We start from the raw sequence: 19,513 nt of genomic DNA, 5'->3' as shown, positions 1-19,513 counted from the left end.
AGGGAATCGATAATGAAGGTAATCGAAAGCCAGCACGGGTTTGCATGATGGAAGCCTACATTCGAACTGAATAAACTGCATACAGCACTGCGCCATGCGTTGTTTTACTGAGACCAAGTGGGTTGAGGGGAATTTTACAAAACAGGAAGCCATCAAAGGCTGAGATAAAGAGAGTCTGCTCAATTTCTTGAAGAGGATGCCACAGAAACCCAGCAAGAGTGGCGTAAAAGCATGAGAATTACCAACCAACAATCACTGTCTTGTGCTTTGCATGCAGCTGGCTAGGAAATGTGTTCTTCAGATATGCCGGTTCGATGGCTGGAGGAGGGGAAATGTGTTCAAAACGCCCAACATTTTCTTCGGAGGATAAAAAATGACCGTGTTCATGCAGTTCATAGAACATAAGAAAGTTTACAAACGAGAGAGGAGGCCATTCGGCCCATCTTGCTCGTTTGGTTGTTAGTAGCTTATTGATCCCAGAATCTCATCAAGCAGCTTCTTGAAGGATCCCAGGGTGTCAGATTCAAAAAAATTACTGGGGAGTTGATTACAGACCCTAACAATTCTGTGTGTAAAAAAGTGCCTCCTGTTTTCTGTTCTGAATGCCCCTTTATCTACTCTCCATTTGTGACCCCTGGTCCTTGTTTCTTTTTTCAGATCCCCAATGTGAATTGACCACCGATGGCATCCTATTAGGACATTGTCAATACCTTTTAGGATTCTGAATACTTGAATCAGATCAACGCATCGTCTTCTTCGTTCAAGACTGAATATATTCAATTCTTGTAGCCTGTCTGCATACGACATGCCTTTCAAACCCAGGATAATTTTGGTCGCTTTTCTTTGCACTCTTTCTAGAGCAGCAATATCCTTTTTTGTTGCGAGGTTACCAGAACTGAACACAATATTCTAGATGAGGTCTTACTAATGCATTGTAAAAGTTTTAAACTCCCCTTGATTTTATTTCAACACTTTTCACAATATATCTGAGCATCTTGTGGGAGTTTTTTTTATAGCTTCCCCACATTGTCTAGGTGAAGACATTTCTGAGTCAACATAAACTCCTAGGTCTTTCTCCACATTTTCATTGAGGAATATATCTTGCATTGCTTCAATGTCAGAATCACATTGTTGCAAATTACACTGCCATGCTAAGGAAAGCAATTGCACAAAACCAGCAGCTTAATTTAGGTTAAAACATACTTTCCCATCCACTTTCACACTTGACAGAATTCTCCATGAACGTCTGCAGGGTGCCATGGTTATTCCACTCAGGGGGGCGGCTGTAAACAGTATCTACACAACTCCAATTTGTTTTTACAACAGTATCTTGGTTTTAACCGTACTGCACGAAGATTTCCCATAATCTGCCTGGAATTCCCAACGTTTGTCAACTTTCCTTTCTGTACTTCCGAATGGATGACCAAGCACTCCAAACTCTACTCTGATCTCTACCCAGACTCGCCGTGCCATGGTCCATCGGACCTATCCAAACCTTCCGCCTCTCTCTCAATGTCAGAATGAAACTTTAGTCAAGCAACCTATCTTTAGGACACAGTGCCTGAATGATAACCACAGTTCTATGCATCACTTTATTGTGCTTATTTTTTTTATTTTTTTTTAACTTAAAGGCAATACTCACTGTTGGAGAACGTTATCCTTGGTATGATCTTGGCCCAGGTGCCTTGCAGGAAGACCACGTGTAGAAGCACAGCCCACGCTACGACCCTCAGAGCCATGCTGCAGTCCACAGTATGGATTCAGTTGCTGCTCTGCCAGTCTGTGTCTCAAACCAAAAGAGAGGAAGAGAGAGTGTCTGTGTGCAACGCAGCACAGCCCAGACTGTGCAACTTCCTATCACTTGTGATTGTCGTCATCTCACAAGCGATTGCTTCAGCACCTGGGGAGTGGAGAAACCCAAGTGAACACATCTGTAATCAAAGGCATCTGTCATTATTATTATCACTAATATTATTATTATTTATTTATTAGCATATGCCCTTATCCAGGATGAGTTAGTTGTTACAAAATATCGCATTATAAAATATCTCATTACAGACTATCACATTACAGGTAATAGTACAGTTGATCAGCAAAGGCATTGTGCATTTGATTATAAAAGAGTCATCTTGGATTTGACCTCTGGCGACCGTTGAGGTCAACGACCTCGGACAGTGCTGATTTGCTGTTCTCGCACCATGCGTCACAATGCCATGACCGTCATCTCCATAAATGACACTTTTTTAAACGGGTTTCGGCGTTTCTGTGTCCTGCAGACATCTGCAGATTACTTTCAAAGGTGATGTTTGACATGTGTTTAAACTGAGGTGACCTCTGACAATGCTGAGTTACTATTGTCCGTACCCTGCATCACAACACGTATGCAGACAGCAGTGCGGTCCAGTGATTAAAGTCCAGGGCTTATAACCAGAAGGTCCCTGGTTCAAATCCCACCTCTGATTCTGGGGTCCGCTGCTCAAATATTGAGTTTTTATCATTTTCCATCCAAACCTGCCTTTACCAGCTGGGCACTAAACTGCTCCCCCTCTCATTCCACTCAAATCACGTGACAATGTGGCCCTTAGACTTTGCCAGCCCCACACACTCTACCAGAGTAAAACGTGCTCCTGGCTGTTGTGCTCTCTTCGGGGAATCCTTTGTAAAATTGGCACAGTAGTCTATTTTATTATTATCTGCTTGAAACCGATCTGCAAAGTGCAGAGCACTCAAAACAAGAAGGGAAAGACTGGTAACTCACTCTGAAAGTAGCAAAGGCAGAACTAAGAGCAGACGCTTCTTAGCCTCTGTCCAGAGAGAGCGAGAGAGAGGGGGGGTGGTGGAGAATTTATGTGATAAGGGGAACACATTCTACATTAAAAATACATTTTTAAAAGACCTTTCTGATGAATTTGTCCAGCACGTGAGGCTTTTGGTATTACTGTGATTCCTTTGAAGACTGTTACAGCGCAAGTGGGCACACGAGTCCTGCGGATATATTACTGCATTGTTGCAGTGTATTCCGATTTTAAAAAGAAATGCAGCGTCTGATTTAAACGCGCTGTTTGGGGTTTCAAAAAGACGATTGCATTGTACTATTTGGTTGCAGCTGAATGCAGTTTGGCAGAGGGCTCTGCCAGACTGCATCTCGTCAGAATGCATAGGCGGCAGGCAAATTAATTACAGGCAGACTGGCTGGTCCACCACTCTTACGGAAACGTCTCTTGCAGAATGCAGCCGTTTCCAGATTGATGAAGCCTTCGCTAGACCACATATATAAAAACCTGCAGCTTTAGCTGACTTGGGAGGGTTGAAGGAGGGAGTGAGAGAGAGGAGAGAGAGATTAAGATTTAATAAAACAATAGCTAGGTGTGCTGGGTGCATGTTTTTGGAGGAGGTAAGCATGCAAGGTCCCTTGTTCCTTTTCATTGTGCTACCTTTTACACTAATTTCATGAGGAACCTGCTACTTGAGCAATTAGTCATGGCACAAAGATGGGTGGGTCACTTCTCGATATTCTGCAAGCACAGCTCCTGTTACCTGTTTCCAATGATTGAGATGCGTCATATATGATCAATGCATATTCCCCTATAGCGGTGACACAAGTTCAAAAGTGCTTTACAGCAAGAGCGTTGACCAGAGGACCTTCGCTGTTCCCTGTGGCTTGCTGGGGGTACCTCATGCGGTGCACGTGCTTGACTGTGCACAGACTGAGCTCGGCACACAACCACGCTTTAAAAGGAGGCTGACAATCTAAACTGTGGAACATCTCATTGCTGCCGCCCTGAGACCTGCTGGCCGAGTTTCATTCACAGCTGGTTTCACCCGCGTCTCGGACTGCCTTATCCTGCAGCGCTGCAGGAAGCGATCGTCCGACTATCCAGACTGAGCTCTCCGTCTGGGTGTGTGGCGGTCGCTGCTTCTCTTACTCTGCGGAGAACAGCGATCCACACAAGCCCAAACAGCTGCTTCTTCACTTGTTTCACTTGTAAACTGTAAGTTAGCTCAAATCAACACTAACGGACCCTCGCCAGTGGAGGGCTTGATCCAGGTGATCGCTTTGAGCATTACCACTGCAGAACCTCAGCTTATAATAGGGAAACCATATCATATTAGTACTGCCAGACTGATTACTGACTAAATGTACAATGAAACGTACAATTGTACGGGCTGAACACGGGAAAGGTCACCTGTTTGAGTAGCTCAGTGGTTAGAGTGCTGGGCTGCAGTGTGGAAGGCAGTGGGTTTGAGTAGCTCAGTGGTTAGAGTGCTGGGCTGCAGTGTGGAAGGCAGTGTGTTTGAGTTGCTCAGTGGTGAGAGTGCTGGGCTGCAGTGTGGAAGGTTGTGGGTTTGAGTAGCTCAGTTGTTAGAGTGCTGGGCTGCAGTGTGGAAGGCAGTGGGTTTGAGTTGCTCAGTGGTTAGTGTGCTGGGCTGCAGTGTGGAAGGCAGTGGGTTTGAGTTGCTCAGTGGTTAGTGTGCTGGGCTGCAGTGTGGAAGGCAGTGGGTTTGAGTTGCTCAGTGGTTAGAGTGCTGGACTGCAATGGGACGGCAGTGGGTTTGAGTAGGCTCAGTGGTTAGAGGCAGCGCCCGGGCTGCAGTGTGGAAGGCAGTGGGTTTGAGTTGCTCAGTGGTGAGAGTGCTGGGCTGCAGTGTGGAAGGCAGTGGGTTTGAGTAGCTCAGTGGTTAGAGTGCTGGGCTGCAGTGTGGAAGGCAGTGGGTTTGAGTAGCTCAGTGTGGTTAGAGTGCTGGGCTGCAGTGTGGAAGGCAGTGGGTTTGAGTAGCTCAGTGGTTAGAGCGCTGGGCTGCAGTGTGGAAGGCAGTGGGTTTGAGTTGCTCAGTGGTTAGAGTGCTGGGCTGCAGTGTGGAAGGCAGTGTGTTTGAGTAGCTCAGTGGTTAGAGTGCTGGGCTGCAGTGTGGAAGGCAGTGGGTTTGAGTAGCTCAGTGGTTAGAGTGCTGGGCTGCAGTGTGGAAGGCAGTGGGTTTGAGTAGCTCAGTGGTTAGAGTGCTGGGCTGCAGTGTGGAAGGCAGTGGGTTTGAGTTGCTCAGTGGTTAGAGTGCTGGGCTGCAGTGTGGAAGGCAGTGGGTTTGAGTAGCTCAGTGGTTAGAGTGCTGGGCTGCAGTGTGGAAGGCAGTGGGTTTGAGTAGCTCAGTGGTTAGTGTGCTGGGCTGCAGTGTGGAAGGCAGTGGGTTTGAGTAGCTCAGTGGTTAGAGTGCTGGGCTGCAGTGTGGAAGGCAGTGGGTTTGAGTAGCTCAGTGGTTAGAGTGTTGGGCTGCAGTGTGGAAGGCAGTGGGTTTGAGTTGCTCAGTGGTTAGTGTGCTGGGCTGCAGTGTGGAAGGCAGTGGGTTTGACCTGGCTCAGTGGGTAGAGTGCTGGCTGCAGTGTGGAAGGCAGTGGGTTTGAGTGGCTCAGTGTTAGGAAGTGCTGGGTTGCAGTGGGGAAGGCAGTGGGTTTGAGTTGCTCAGTGGTTCGTGTGCTGGGTTGCAGTGTGGAAGGCAGTGGGTTTGAGTTGCTCAGTGGTTAGAGTGCTGGGCTGCAGTGTGGAAGGCAGTGGGTTTGAGTAGCTCAGTGGTTAGAGGTCTGGGCACATGTGGAAGGCCCACAGTGGATTTGACGTGCTCAGTGGTTAGCTGTGGATGGGGGCGCAGGTGTGCTGGGCTGCAGTGTGGAAGGCAGTGGTTTTGAGTTGAGTGGTGAGCTGGGCTGCAGTGTGGAAGGCAGTGGTTTGAGTTGCTCAGTGGTGATAGTGCTGGGCTGCAGTGTGGAAGGCAGTGGGTTTGAGTAGCTCAGTGGTTAGAGTGCTGGGCTGCATGTAGTGTGGAAGGCAGTGGGTTTGAGAACGAGAAGTGGTTAGCTGATGCTGGCCTGCAGTCCGTCACCCCAAAACTCAACGAGTTGACAACTCTCACGGACCCCGACAGTCCACACCTTACACGTCCACCCAAAACCCTCAACGGAGTGTACGGTTAGAGTGCTGGGTTGCAGTGTGGAAGGCAGTGGGTTTGAGTAGCTCAGTAGTTATAGTGCTGGGCTGCAGTGTGGAAGGCAGTGGGTTTGAGTTGCTCAGTGGTTAGTGTGCTGGGCTGCAGTGTGGAAGGCAGTGTGTTTGAGTAGCTCAGTGGTTAGTGCTGGGCTGCAGTGTGGAAGGCAGTGGGTTTGAGTAGCTCAGTGGTGAGTGTGCTGGGCTGCAGTGTGGAAGGCAGTGGGTTTGAGTTGCTCAGTGGTTAGAGTGCTGGGCTGCAGTGTGGAAGGCAGTGTGTTTGAGGTGCTCAGTGGTTAGAGTGCTGGGCTGCAGTGTGGAAGGCAATGGGTTTGAGTAGCTCAGTGGTTAGTGCTGCTGGGCTGCAGTGTGGAAGGCAGTGTGTTTGAGTAGCTCAGTGGTTAGAGTGCTGGGCTGCAGTGTGGAAGGCAGTGTGTTTGAGTAGCTCAGTGGTTAGAGAAAGCGCTGGGCTGCAGTGTGGAAGGCAGTGTGTTTGAGTGCTCAGTGGTTAGAGAGCGCTGGGCTGCAGTGTGGAAGGCAGTGGGTTTGAGTAGCTCAGTGGTTAGAGTGCTGGGCTGCAGTGTGGAAGGCAGTGGGTTTGAGTTGCTCAGTGGTTAGAGTGCTGGGCTGCAGTGTGGAAGGCAGTGGGTTTGAGTTGCTCAGTGGTTAGTGTGCTGGGCTGCAGTGTGGAAGGCAGTGTGTTTGAGTTGCTCAGTGGTTAGAGTGCTGGGCTGCAGTGTGGAAGGCAGTGGGTTTGAGTTGCTCAGTGGTTAGTGTGCTGGGCTGCAGTGTGGAAGGCAGTGTGTTTGAGTAGCTCAGTGGTTAGTGTGCTGGGCTGCAGTGTGGAAGGCAGTGGGTTTGAGTTGCTCAGTGGTTAGTGTGCTGGGCTGCAGTGTGGAAGGCAGTGTGTTTGAGTTGCTCAGTGGTTAGAGTGCTGGGCTGCAGTGTGGAAGGCAGAGTGGGTTGAGTAGATCAGTGGGTAGTGTGCTGGGCTGCAGTGTGGAAGGCAGTGGGTTTGAGTTGCTCAGTGGTTAGTGTGCTGGGCTGCAGTGGGGACGTGGGTTGAGGTGGAGTCACGTGGTTAACGTCGTGCTGGGCTGCAGTGTCACGAAGACGCACCAATCACACGACCCGAGTTGCATCAGTACAAAAACTCAACGAGTCACCCAATCACCAACGACACGACGGCACCACTCTCTCAGTGTTTGAGTTGCTCAGTGGTTAGTGTGCTGGGCTGCAGTGTGGAAGGCAGTGGGTTTGAGTTGCTCAGTGGTGAGAGTGCTGGGCTGCAGTGTGGAAGGCAGTGGGTTTGAGTTGCTCAGTGGTTAGAGTGCTGGGCTGCAGTGTGGAAGGCAGTGGGTTTGAGTTGCTCAGTGGTGAGAGTGCTGGGCTGCAGTGTGGAAGGCAGTGGGTTTGAGTTGCTCAGTGGTTAGTGTGCTGGTTGGCTGCAGTGTGGAAGGCAGTGGGTTTGAGTAGCTCAGTGGTTAGAGTGCTGGGCTGCAGTGTGGAAGGCAGTGGGTTTGAGTAGCTCAGTGGTTAGAGTGCTGGGCTGCAGTGTGGAAGGCAGTGGGTTTGAGTAGCTCAGTGGTTAGGGTGCTGGGCTGCAGTGTGGAAGGCAGTGGGTTTGAGTAGCTCAGTGGTTGGAGTGCTGGGCTGCAGTGTGGAAGGCAGTGTGTTTGAGTAGCTCAGTGGTTAGAGTGCTGGGCTGCAGTGTGGAAGGCAGTGGGTTTGAGTAGCTCAGTGGTTAGAGTGCTGGGCTGCAGTGTGGAAGGCAGTGGGTTTGAGTAGCTCAGTGGTTAGAAAGTGCTGGGCTGCAGTGTGGAAGGCAGTGGGTTTGAGTTGCTCAGTGGTTAGTGTGCTGGGCTGCAGTGTGGAAGGCAGTGGGTTTGAGTTGCTCAGTGGTTAGTGTGCTGGGCTGCAGTGTGGAAGGCAGTGGTGTTTGAGTAGCTCAGTGGTTAGAGTGCTGGGCTGCAGTGTGGAAGGCAGTGTGTTTGAGTTGCTCAGTGGTTAGAGTGCTGGGCTGCAGTGTGGAAGGCAGTGGGTTTGAGTTGCTCAGTGGTTAGTGTGCTGGGCTGCAGTGTGGAAGGCAGTGGGTTTGAGTTGCTCAGTGGTTAGGGTGCTGGGCTGCAGTGTGGAAGGCAGTGGTTGGAGCATCTCAGTGGTCACAGCTATTGATACAGGGGTACGGTTCATTACTTGAAGTAATTTCTTTTTTTTTTTTAGGGTCGTATAAATATACCTGCTTCTGTGAACTGAAGAGGAAGCAGAGCTCAGCTGTAAGTGGAGCCTTCCTGTGTCACAGTGACTGTGGTCTGGCAAGAGTCCAGCCGTCAACTAAACCACAACATCCAATCAGCAAGGGAGATGCCACAAAGTTTCACTGCCAGGGCAAGGATTAGATTCCAAAAAACACTTGGCATGCATTGATTATTATTATTATTAATATTATTATTATTTTTAAGCAAGAAAAATGTGTCGACTTCATAAAAGCCTTCAAATAAAATTTAAACATGCAGGTGCATATCTGCTATACCTAATATACGCATTGGAAAACGTTACTAATAACAAGTGTGAAACAATGCAGCTTGTAACAATGCAGTCTAAAAATCCAACTCAAAACTCACCACTTCTTGCGATAGAATATACACGAGAGGCTCCGATTTCAAAATTCAATGAAACAACAGCTGGTGCAGAGCATCACGTCACCCTGTCCAAGCAAGCTAGTCTCCCACAGTATGGATTTCAATACGCCTACCCAAAACGCTACCTTCATTCCCAGCGCAAAGTTGAAGCAAGGATGTAACTTCACGCTCAACACTACCACCTAGTGTTCACTAGAGAGATTGCTGCTCAACGCGTATTTGTTACCAATAGAGGAACAAAGGGCAAGACCAATAATGAACTGCAGAGAGCCAGTGCTATTTAATTGAACTTTCATTTTAAAAAGGAAACATAAGTGGAGAAAAAAAAAAAAGTAAATTATCTCCCTGTCTCTGCTGGACCACACAGTGCCCTCTCCCAGTCTCTCAGCTCTAACCACAAGACCAAGTGTCACAGGTTGTACCTCCCGCCCTACCTCGAAACAATTAGGAGCAGTGTTCCCAGCCCAATACATTCTGAGGACAAGTATCGTCAAAAGTGGACGTTCAGTAGGGTCCAAGGCTGATCCTCGAACTACGTTACCAAGGAGTTGTGCATAACACATCAGTGTATATAGCGAACACACTTGTACATCATGAATCTAATCGAGCCCATCTTTAGCGAGACCTGGATGGCCTGTTCGTTTGGCGCCCGGGAGTCTTATTTCCCATCTGCTTAACGAGACCCTTAACTGAACAAATTTGCTTAGTTAGGACTTACTCACTGCTTACTCTCCCCCCCCCCCCCCCCCCCCCCCCCCCCCAGCCCCCCCCCCCCCCCCCCTCTGTAGCAAAGCGTTTACCTGGCAACAGACATCCGCGACACACTCGTGCCTCTAAATAAACAGGACAGGATTTCTGCCAGTTCAGCAAGAGGACGCCTCCACCTGGAAGCACTCAAGACGTCATTCTGGGGTTTTACTAATTGGGAACTCGCCCCTCTCTAAAATGTGTTGTCTAATCCTCCTTACTTCACTCAGCGCAGGGCATTACCTGGCACACATCTCTCACCGCTAAGCCACACTGCTTCCCTCCCAGTCTCAGCTCTAATCAACAGGCCAAACTGCTTCCCCCTTCCAGTCTCTCTGCAATTAATTACATTTGTTTTTAATATGGAAAATGGCTTCTAATATTCACAGAGGCGTGTTGTTGACGTTGCTGTCCAATAGCAGTAGATATGAAACGCCTTCTGAAAGAGATACAAGAACAAAACCGTCAGGCACAGTACTGCATTTCAACCAGATGTCTGCCGAGCTGTTTATGACAGAAAAGCAGCTGTAAACATCTTCAGAAGCGGTCTCCGGGGATCACTTGACAGAAAGCTTTGATCCCAGCGCTAGGCCCCATGAGGTTGCCATGGTTACTGCTTCTCCTTCTGGTGATAGCAGCCCTGCCAGGGTTCCAAGGCTGTCCCTTTCTGTTTCAAACACTGGCTTTGACCTGCATTCGCGCCTTCCCTCTTCGCAAACAGCCCCAGCATCGCTTTAAAAAAAAAAAAAAGGCGCTTTTTAAAAAGTTGTCTCTTTTGCTTGTTTCTTTAAAGTTTGCTCATTTCACAGAGTTCACGGAACACGGAACAAAGGTTCTATGCCAGGGTTTCTCAAAGGTAACATCAAAGTAATTATCTGCATTGTTAAATCGCCAATAATTCTTCATTTTTGTTATTTTCTGTGGCAAGGGGGGGGGGGCGATGGCTAAGCTCAGCTGCTTCTCAGGTTGCGGGCGTTGTGACAAAAAAGGTCGAGAAACACTGTTCTATACCCCCCACCCCCCTTATCATGTTACACATCATCGCATTAACCCCCACAATTTAAACACACACCCAAAACAACATACATCTCCATGGACAGATTTCCAATCTGCTAACGTGTTTAAACAGAGAGCTCTTGACCTGACTGACTCCTGGGGGCGTTTCCAGTTACAATGGGCAGCTTGTTTGTGTTCGCTTTGCAATGCAATTCTACCCAGCCAGCCTCATTCACGAGCCGAATTCCAGAGGCAGCAAGCCTGCGAAGCATTTCATTACAACAGCCACAGATGAGGAACCTCGGTCACCCTGTTACACTCGAGCACTGGGAGACTTTGATGCTTGCAGCGCGACGGGGGAGCACCGCAGTTCAGAACTACAGTACGAACAGTACTGACCTGGGGTGCCAAGTTTCAGCTTGTTAATCATTTCACTTCCGCGCATCACTGGAACAGTTTGAGTACATTCTGTACTGCTTAATTCTCTACCGCACTGCTCGAGGAGGCTGTGTGGTCCAGTGGTTAAAGGAACAGGTTCAAATCCCAGCTGAGCCACTGACTCGCTGTGTGACCCCGAGCAAGTCACTGAACCTCCTTGTGCTCCGTCTTTGGGGTGAGGCGTTGTTGTAAGTGACTCTGCAGCTGATGCATAGTTCACACACCCTAATCTCGTATCTTGTAAAGCGCTTTGTGATGGTGGTCCACTATGAAAGGCGCTATATAAAATATATATATATATATATATATATATATATATATAGATATATAATATATATTTAATATTATTAATAACTGGTGACTTTATGCAGCGTTAGAAACAGCGCCCAGTCCTGGATACCAGAACGACCCTGGAGATTGTATTGTCTGATGCAGAGGAGCACAAAAGTGATGGCAATAAGACTCCCATTGCATAGCCGTTTGATCCATTCCTGGTTTTACTAACAGTTCCATAAGTCATGCATGAGCGTGTTACCTACACACTGTGGTAAAACCGAGTAAAACCGCTATGCACCTAATAATACACAGACACTAGAGATTCAGCGGAATATATATACTGCAAAAAATACCAATACTCTTCCAGTGTGATGTGACAGTCGGAAAACAGTCGTATAATAACGTGTAATGCTAATATAATGGTTATTATATTTATTAAGTTCACTCGATAACCGCTTTTCCATAAAAAAAAAAAAGGCGTGAACAGCTACAGGCAGCTATTCAATCTCGGAACACTGATGCCATGGCAACCACATTCTGCGCATAATAATATTACTAATATTAAGAAATGCTAATATTAATAATGCTATTAATTTAGTTTTTTTTTTATAGAGCAACTAAAAAGTAAACCACTCAGAGATCAGAAACAATGAAAAGGGGTGTTTACAATTATTACCGTGGATCAACTATCCGACCTCGCCAAAGATACAGCGTAACCCCGGCTAGTCCTAACATTGCCACCCCCGTGTAAGTCTTAAACCTGAACCGTCATTTGAGAATTTACACAAAGACGCCGTGACAGATAAACAAACAAACAAAACAACAAAATAATACACGAAGAAATGACAAAACAAAACAGCAAAACCACGCTCTCCTGACGCAGCCCCGTAGGAGGCACGTCCTCTAGCGCATCACCCAGAATCGTTGCTGTCTTCGCTAACGTTATTTATATATTTATTTAAAAAAAAAAAAAAAAAAAAAAAAAAAAATCCGGTTTCTTTTCTCGGCTCAGCTTTACACTGTAACCAAAAGACTGCCGCCCTCTCCTTCCCTCCCAGGTCTATCTGAGCCGCCGAATCCTTACCGCGCCGCTTGTGGAAATCACTTCACGGTGATTGAAACGGAAACGACGGTCATCGTGCAATTCCGTCTTTCAGTCACTCTCACGGCTGCTCTTGCTGCACTGCTTTTTTTTTTTTCAGGCAGGTTTATGTCTTTCTTTTCACACGCAGAAACGAGACGCCCTCTCTCCGCCGCTCACTCATCGCACACGGTGTTATCTGAATGCACGGCAGCTGGCGCTTGCGTTCCCCTCGCCCTGACGCGCAGACACGCACTGTAGGTGGCACGGTGCTTGTAGGCAAGACGCGCCAAGTCTCTTCGGGCGCACCTCGGGTTCGGTGCAAACCCCGGAGAGGCTGCTGGACGGTGCCAGGGCGCTCCACCTCCACCTCAGGAGGACACGCCGCTTTGCGGTTTTGCAATATAAGCAGAACTCGCTGCTTGCGCCTGGCCCTGGCCTGGGACTAAGGATCTTATAGAGCCGGGAAGCGAAGGGGAACAGTGTGACATAGTGGTTAAGCTGAGGAAAAGCGAGGGAGAGAAGCAGTTGGACTACAGTTTAGCAGTGAGGGAATGAAGCAATGTTACCCAGTGGGTAGAGCTGAGGGACTGGGAGGGAGGGAAGCAATGTTGCCCAGAGGGTAGGGTTTAGAGACTGGGAGGGAGGGAAGCAGTGTGGCTCTAGTGGGTAAAGCTGAAAGGAGTAGAATGTGTTCATTCTGTGTTTTGGTCTATGGTATGCAGGTAAAGAAAAAAAACAAGTGCATTTCCTAGGAGAACCCTCGGTATTTGGCAGGCGTACTCGGCAGTTAAGTACTTCCACATGCTGTACAAAGACTCCCAGTCACGAAGCCCAATTATGACATGAATAAAACTGAACCATATCCCAAAGTGATGCCGACAAATCTCATCGGCTTTGCAAGCAAAACGGTTCGCGATATCACAGATTCATGTGGGAACTGAAATATCCAAAGCATTTGAAAGAGGAGCACTGCACGTAGAAACCCAGCACCGATTGCAAGGCTGTGCATGTCGTCACGCTGCATAACTTACCTGTACCCAGGCCTCCCGCGTCTTCAAAGCGTCCCTGCAGCGGTGTCCTGCTCACATCCCCCGTGTGCGTGCCCGTGCAAATCACTCCGTGCCATCCCACTGCTTGCCCTGGGAAGAAAATGAATTCTGTTGCGGCTGGCTTTGCACACGCTGCCCAGCCTTGCTTCAATGCAAAGGTCCTGCAGGTAAGTGCGTCACTTTGCTTTACTCAAAAGGTAATTTTATACCTACAGACTTCCTACTCTTGATCTAGTCAGACTGCAATCGTGTTCTTCCTCCTGGTAGCAATGTTTTCTTCATTTGTATTCTTGCATTGACTCTAGATCTTTGTTATTTGAATTAGGACTATTATTATCACTGTGATTATGTTTGTTAGTATTATTATTATCACAGTTGGGTTTTGTCAAGGATAAAATTGAATCTACACTGTCTCAAACAGCGACGTCACTTCACAAAAGGCTTGGGGGGGGGGGGGGGCTAAGAATGTTTTTTAGCCCCCCCCCCCCCCCCCCCCCCCCCCCCCCCAACCCCAACAAACCCCCCCGCCCCCGCCACCATAATAATAACACTGCAATTTTTTAAAAAGATAAACCCTCTAGAATTGCATGAATATTTTCTAGGCTTCATCTTTGCAAAGATATCAACCAGGATATCAAAATCAACCCCCCCCCCCCCAATGATTTTTCAGTTGCCATTAGAAACAGACACTCGGAGGAGGATCGGTCATGAAACACTCGCTACAGGTATTTTCCCTCTAAGTCCATTTTGTCGCCTCTTATCAGAATAACAGCTTCGTGTACAGTTTTGCAAACCAAGTATTAACAATTCATCAATGAAATACACAGAAAACTGCGTGCTTACTCTTTGCATCAGTTGTACCGGCTGAAAAAAAGACTGAGAACTACAGATGGAGCGAGTTTAGCTCTCCGTTCCCTTCTTCGACTCGATAACTTAATTAGTTGAAGGCACTGGCTATTATTTTGCTATTTGAAATCAGCTTAGCTGCAGTGACGTGATAATAAATCTTATAAACTAAGCAGTTTTACAAACTAGCTCCCAGAACACATCTTAAACACTTGCATGGAACTGTTATTAAAACGTACCTTTCTCTTTTCGCTTTTACAACAGCTGCTGTCGTTAATTTTGAATTTTCAACAAAGGAAAATTATCCCGATAACTTGGGAGAGGCTGTTGCCATGGCGTTGTTTTTAAGCAGAACAATTTTTAAAACATAGTAACACTGCCCTTCGTCTTAAAAGCCTTCTCTGGTCAGTGCCTGTACTTCCGTGGCTGCTTCTCTCCAGGGGCTCCCCTTTCCACAGCTGGTCATCAAAATTCCAGATTCTGGAAACGCTTTTCCTAAATCACTCTGAATCAATCTTCTATTCCTGCACCCGAGGCTAGAGCCAGTCCTGTTTTTGGGTCTCAGCTGTTTATATATTTAAACCTGTACAGAACATTGCGAGCGCATTCTTTCCCTAGTCAAAGCAATTCTAGCAAGAGAATTTCAAAAGTTTCAAATCGTTTCCTCTCGTCCCTTGTAGGTCGCAGTCCTTCATCCGGGTAACAGCATCGTCAGCCCATTTCAATAGCGTGCTGATCAGGGGATCTGAAGCACGTTATCTGTCTGCCTGCCTGCCACCCTTCTCTTCTCTCTGTGCAGGTAGGGTCACAGCTAGCTCTGCCGTGCAGTGAGGGCGAATGCAAATCGAGAGCAAAGCAGATTTGCAGCTTGCAAAAGAGGGATCCTTGAGGGAATTAGTGCAGCTTCAAGGAGCTTTGAAATGCATTGACTGGCACCAATCACAGCTCCTCCCCCTCCCCTCCCGTCCTTATCCTCTTCCCCTTCCTCTTTTTGCACCCTCCTCTACTCTCTGTCCCCTCTTCCCTTCCCTTTCCATCTCCAGTCTCCCTCTCCTCTCCTCTCCACAGCTGCGGGTTTCTATTCAAAATCCTTTTTTTAAAAAAGGGGGTCTGTCCAAAAACTTTAACATGTCTCCCTTCACTCATCCCTCCTCCCCCTCTCCCCTCATCCCCTCTAACTCCTCCCTCCCTCTCTCCCCTCCTCCTTCCCCGTATCAACAACCCTTTTTTTCAACAACAGAAGGTACGAAAAACTCAAACCGTCTGGCCAGTTTGTTCAATTTACATCTGGGGGATGGATGGGGGGGTCCCTATTCAAAATCAATTTTTAAAAGCCCCCCCGATGAAGTTGTAAATCCATTTTCGATTAACCAGAAATAGGATAACGGATGCTTTGCAATCAGATTAGGACTTTATCACAGAATTGTGCATTTTCCAGAGAGATCACTCTCTGCTTATTGCTCTCGGAATCTGTGTGCGCTCGATGCCCTCGGGAACATTCCATGGCATCATAGCGGGTGAAGGAAACAGCAATGAGGATTCCGGAGGGCAAGTCGAAACACACACACACACAGGCACGTTGACAGACGCTAGGTTATTATCGTAACCCTGGTTTCCTGAAATAGAGATGTAATAATAATAATAATACATCTTTATATAGCACCTTTCATAGTGTAACACCATCACAAAGCACAAGATACGAGACTAGGGTGTGTGAGCTATGCATCAGCTGCAGAGTCACTTCCAACAACGCCTCACCCCAAAGATGCAGCACAAGGAGGTTTAGTGACTTGCTCAGGGTCACACACAGTGAGTCAGTGGCTGAGCTGGGATTTGAACCGGGGGACCTCCTGGTTACAAGCCTGTTTCTTTAACCACTAGACCAAAGCTGCTCGGACGAGTGTGTGAGGCAGAGACCTTGAAGGCTAATGGTTGCATTTCTATTTCAGGGGACCAGCGTTATGATGACAACCTAATGTTCCCTTTCCAGTACGAAATGTAACCATTACCTGAAGGTTGAGTGCGCCAAAGCCATCTCAAGGGCTTTTGTGCGTGGAGTAAAAGCTCCCGGTACGTGCAGGCTGCTAGTTGCTCTGCTGTTTTGTGGCTTACTTGCTTTGGCTTGCACTCGCTTATGTGTTTCTGCGTTTTGTAAAGCGATATTGAAAATGTTGTATGTCCGGAAGTGTAGTCCAGTAAGCGCACAGCGACCTGTTAGCATCGCGCTTCTAAATGCCACAACACTGTGTTTGTTGCAACACCTTGGAAAGGTCTGCCTTCGCTAGACCAGTCAGTGCATTAGAACTCGCGATTCTAGGAAACTGTGTAGTCTGATTGTGACAACACGTTAACAGATGTAGCTAACTGCAAATCAAAAAAAAAAGAAATGTCAAGGAATGAAACATTCTCTCATGCAACAGATTTTATACACTTCTTCAGCGTTTAAGAACTTATTTTTCACCCGCGCAAAAGCACTAGCAAAATAAAGGAGCGATTTATTGTAATCTTATATCATCACGAATTATAACACGTTTATCACGAAGTAAAACTAAGTTTTTGGTGCACTCTATTTTGTATTTCTTTCTTCTTTAAACGGACTGAATGCTAATGGATTGATAAATGTTTTACGCATTCATGTGTTTTAACTGTTCAGGCAGCGTGAATACTGAAGCCAGAGTTCATATTGTTCACATTCACTTTTCTGATAGCCCTTTCGGGATACCATGTTGAGTGTTGTTTTGAACCCACAGATCGACGTATTCCGAGATTCGCGTTAAAGGAGGGGCGTCAGACAAACACACGTCAGGTATTCCAAACAAAACACAGGCGATTCCTGGTTTTACACACCTGCTAATCGGCTTTTTATTTCAAAATTTAAATTATGTTTATTTATTTATTTCCCCACAGGGCAAAGACACGCCAGACCAAAGATAAGATCAGCGGTACATTTATTATTATTATTATTATTATTATTATTATTATTTTATTATTATTATTATTATTATTATTATTATGCCTCTTAATCATTAGCTCTAATAGTCATATAGACATAGATGTATACCTGTATATGTGTCTTGTGAACTGTTGGAACCAATTAAAATGTAATTCCATCTCAACTAAAATATGTTTTTTTCCTATTGAATTGCAGTGAAGTAACATTAATTCATGATAATCTCACACGGCTTTTTTAAAGAGACCTATACATTCCTGTCATATGTCAATCAATCCTATATGAATTGACACTGTATAAAAAGTACAGCAACAAAACAAAATACACTTATTTTTGGTAGGTAGAGGATGACGTTCAGTACGCCAGTTTGCAGCTCGAGGCGGGTAGGCGACGGAAATGAAGACCTGGAGTGGACAGATTATTAGAAACACCTGTGCCATGTGGCACACACTTCTGTGTAACTGCACTGTCCCTCGCAGCACTGAATAATTTGATATGCAAATAGCAACACCGCCCATATATACTTCAACGCAGCAAATACCCAATGCAAATCATTCTATCCTCATGAATGTCACTGTTAAAAACATGGAACAAATCTTTATAATGATGCACTTTATCAAAGCTGTAGATTTGCTGTATCTAGCACGATTCTTAAACCTCTCAAAATTGCATTTTACAGTAGTTGGTTAAATGCTTTTGCCTGGAATTAGAAAGAATATGTGTTTGTCAGTATATAATGCTGCAGGAATCCACCTGGGAGCAAACCCTGAGCGAAACGCATAGCGCAGGCGTGTCAGACTCCAGTCTCTGAGGGCCACGGGGTCTTTCATTCCAACTTCAGCTGTCAGCTAACTTAACTGATTTAATCATTCGTTCAATTGAACAAATTGTAATAGTCTGTCAAGGTCTTTTATAGTTGATAATTTCAAAAATGCACGTGGTTCAAGGTAGATAACATTTTGAGGCCTGGAGAGAAATGTGTCCAATTATTAAAATAATTAGACCAATTAAGTAACTCGGGTGGAAGGAAAGCCAGAAGAGCCTGCCAACCTCGTGGAACGGAGTTTGACAGCGCTGGCAGTGTGCGCTCCCAGTAAAGCTGTAACGGCGTTTGCCTGAGGAATGACTGAAATAGCGTCCCTCGCTATATGACTGCTTGTAACGTGTTGTTTGCAATGCAGGCAATAATGCGAGGTGATTATTTTTCTTGGCTTTGCATGTATTTCTCAAGCTCCTCTGTAGATGCATTCTGAAATATATGTACAATACTGTATAACTGTGCTCAGCTTCATGAACGAAAAACAGATTGCTTATTTACAGAGGCAATAGTCAGCCTTATCAGGGTTTAAATGTCTTTTCAAAATCAATAACTTTGTATTTTTTTTTCTAGCAGTACCGGGAAAAAATGAATGCCTTTCTTGCACTTCTGTTTACTGACTCCAAACTGAAACGTCATGGGCTGTTTGTCTTTCTGCATATTATAAATAATCTATTTCACACAGCCAGTACACGCAGGCTGATAGTTTCTCTGATGTTTGGCGGCTTACTTCCTTTGCCCTGTACTCGCAAATATGGTTCTGCGTTTTTTAAAGTGATGTGGAAAATGGTGTCCGTTTTGTCCGGATGTTTACTGACAGAAGAGATCTATGGCCTCTCGCTTCTAAATACCACAACAATATTTGTTTCAATAACTTCAAAAGGCCTGTCTTCGCTACACCGGTCAATGTATTAGCAATGACGATTCCGGGAAAGGGTGTAAACCAACATCTAAAATGCAGAGCAGCTAGCTATGCAACACAAACATCCACGTGACCCAATAGATAAGAATTTCATCAGCAGACAGGCAGGTCTCGCGTCTATACATTGAATGCGATGTTTTATACAGTACAGCACACAGCAGCCTATGTCACAGCTCTTGCAATTAGTCAAGTTATCTGGTTTAGGGGGTGGGTGCTTATGCTTGGGGAGGAGGCGTTCCAACTCCTTTTGAACACTCATATGCTTGGCGAGAGAGTTTTAGTATGGCCCAAACGCATGCCCTGGTGTTTGTGGGGAGAATCACGTTAGTTGGTTTGATAATCAATGTAAACAATCGAAGAATTTGATTAGTTTAAATTTCAGTGCGTCAATGAACCTGAATGAATACTATATGACCATTGCCATATTATATTACCCACTAAATAAATGAGTTATCTATTAAATAATCTCATTTTTTTATTCAAATGACCTTTATAAGATCAAGGAATTACGAAGAACACACACAACACCCTCAACGACAAAGGTTTAAACTACAATAGCACATTATTCTATAATAATACTAATGATACAGAAAGGAAAAACCTAGAACATCGTTGTGAATTAGCAGTTTAACATACACACCAAAACAGTAAAAGTAAACACTAATTCGAAATCAACAGAAAAGCAGAAATGGGCTGGACTGCCTTTGGAAGATTAAGCATGGTTCAGAAAGGAAAACTACTCTTATGCCTCAAGAGGAAAGACTTCGACCA

At 46.1% G+C, this 19,513-nt stretch overlaps 1 long non-coding RNA gene across 1 annotated transcript; it reads right to left on the bottom strand.

Annotated features, from left to right (window-relative positions):
• Positions 1-1,231: 1,231 nt before the first annotated feature.
• On the bottom strand, positions 1,232-14,738 carry LOC121311508. The gene is made up of 4 exons (XR_005949307.1): positions 14,293-14,738; positions 13,190-13,297; positions 9,608-10,096; positions 1,232-1,900 (listed from the first exon to the last, which is right to left on the bottom strand). It is a non-coding gene; the product is annotated as an uncharacterized LOC121311508 (long non-coding RNA).
• Positions 14,739-19,513: the final 4,775 nt, after the last annotated feature.

The sequence above is a fragment of the Polyodon spathula genome, unplaced genomic scaffold (assembly GCF_017654505.1).
Source record: "Polyodon spathula isolate WHYD16114869_AA unplaced genomic scaffold, ASM1765450v1 scaffolds_3241, whole genome shotgun sequence".
Lineage (NCBI taxonomy): Eukaryota > Metazoa > Chordata > Actinopteri > Acipenseriformes > Polyodontidae > Polyodon > Polyodon spathula.
The sequence above is the reverse complement of the archived record's forward strand: the minus strand, read 5'-3'. Positions and strand labels throughout refer to the sequence as shown.